Below are 2,039 nucleotides of genomic sequence, written 5' to 3'. Positions count from 1 at the left end.
CATCATTTTCTATCTGGACTCCATGCTGTGCTAACAGTCTACAAAACATCGGTTCATTTAAAATAAACTCCTGATTCACACACAGTCTGAGGGAGGACTATTTGTCACTAAAATGAGGCCAAACTACTTCTATTAAGGTCCCCAACACTGATCAGAACGCTGATCAGAACGCTGAGCAGAACTCTGATCAGAACGCTGAGCAGAACGCTGAGCAGAACGCTGAGCAGAACCCTGATCAGAACGCTGAGCAGAACGCTGATCAGAACGCTGAGCAGAACGCTGAGCAGAACCCTGATCAGAACGCTGAGCAGAACGCTGATCAGAACGCTGAGCAGAACGCTGAGCAGAACCCTGATCAGAACGCTGAGCAGAACGCTGATCAGAACGCTGAGCAGAACGCTGAGCAGAACGCTGATCAGAACGCTGAGCAGAACGCTGAGCGGATGGCCCGGAGGAGGGACCAGCATGCTCTGACAGTACACACGCAGCTGCAGCGGTGCTGCTTGTGGTCAGACCAAAGCAGAGCTTCAGAAACGATCCTCAGCATCATCAGCTTGCTGTTGCCATGGGTGCGTTTTTATTTTCTCAAAACCAAAAGCAGACGTGCTGCTGCACCAACAGTTTCCAGAATTTTGGGATCAACTTGGCACACAAGTACTGTTTTTTCTGGCATCCCTTGTAGTCCCCAACACTGAAGCACAGTGTAGTTTGCAATAAACTCATTATCTCTCAGTCTGTAGGAGGATGTGGAACTTTGGTAAGCTGTTCCTGGTCCCGCCCCCAGGCCCCTGCTTCCTGCCTTACGCTCTCAAGTTTGGATTCAAATCAATGTGGACTTTTTGGTTTGGACTTTTATGCCTGATTTTTCGGTTTATTTTTTGCTGGACTACACATTCATCACTTTCTCATTTTCCTTGTTAGACTCAATGAGCAAGTGGAAGTGTTTTTTCCAAAGTGCACCTGCACTCATTTCCTGCCTGTGTGTCTGCTCTGCTGCTTGAATGCTTCCTTATAAACTCTTAATTCTCCCTCGTGCGTCAGTTAAATGCTAGTTGTCAACACGGTGTTGCATCACGGCTGCTTAGTTCTGTCAACTCTCTGTCTGTGATCGCTTCTCCGTTGCTCTCCAGACAGAAGCAGGCAGAAGTCAGACAACACCTGTAAGGTGTCAGAGGCTCTAAACACTACAACTTAATTGATGTGCTTGGAGACAACGCTGCAGTTTGTGGGGCTGAGGAGTCGACGCGTTAAGAAGGGAACACAGCAGTTGAACTACTTGCTAGTGTGATTAAATGTTTGACTACAGGGAGGACTGAGACAAGAGCAGGTCTCTACCTAGGGGTGCACTTTTGATCCAAGTTCCCTCAAAGGCACATTTGTTACCTCCAAAGAAGAATTGTGCATCTTTTGACAAACAATGTGGGTACAAAGTAACTGACAAGTACACATTTGTCTGCAAATAACACCTTTACAATGAGGTGTGTGCCATGAAGTGGAACGCACGAGGTCAAATCCACATCCGGTTCTGTGAGGGTTTCTCTGGGGAACCGGGTCATGGGTTGCATCACACAGCGTTCAGTTTCATGTGTATTTGTGTGATATGATGGGATGTGAAGTGATGTATGTGTGTGTGCCACGTGAGGAGCTATAGGGCCAAGGTTGTAGGTGGAAACCTCTGTAAGTCACTACAGCTGCAGGAGGAGAGTGTGTGTGTGTGTGTGTGTGTGTGTGTGTGTGTGTGTGTGTGTGTGTGTGTGCGCGCGCACGCGCGCAAGGATGTTGCTTGTGTGATCTATAAGATGAAGCCAGCTACGAGGGAACTCACTAGACTCCTGTCCTCTCGCCTCCTGGGAGGACACATACCATCATGGCATCTGGGAGTTTATATTCCCTCTCCTTTACCTCTCTCTCTCTCTCTCTCTCTCTCTCTCTCTCTCTCAGCCATGACAGACTGCTCTCTCTCTCTCTCTCTCTCTCTCAGCCATGACAGACTGCTCTCTCTCTCTCTCTCTCTCTCTCTCAGCCATGACAGACTGCTC

Source organism: Aulostomus chinensis, chromosome 8, assembly GCF_037954235.1.
Source record: "Aulostomus chinensis isolate RoL2024-O1b breed Wild chromosome 8, RoL_Achi_v1.0, whole genome shotgun sequence".
In the NCBI taxonomy this organism is placed as follows: Eukaryota; Metazoa; Chordata; class Actinopteri; order Syngnathiformes; family Aulostomidae; genus Aulostomus; species Aulostomus chinensis.
This window is presented reverse-complemented; position numbering follows the sequence as displayed.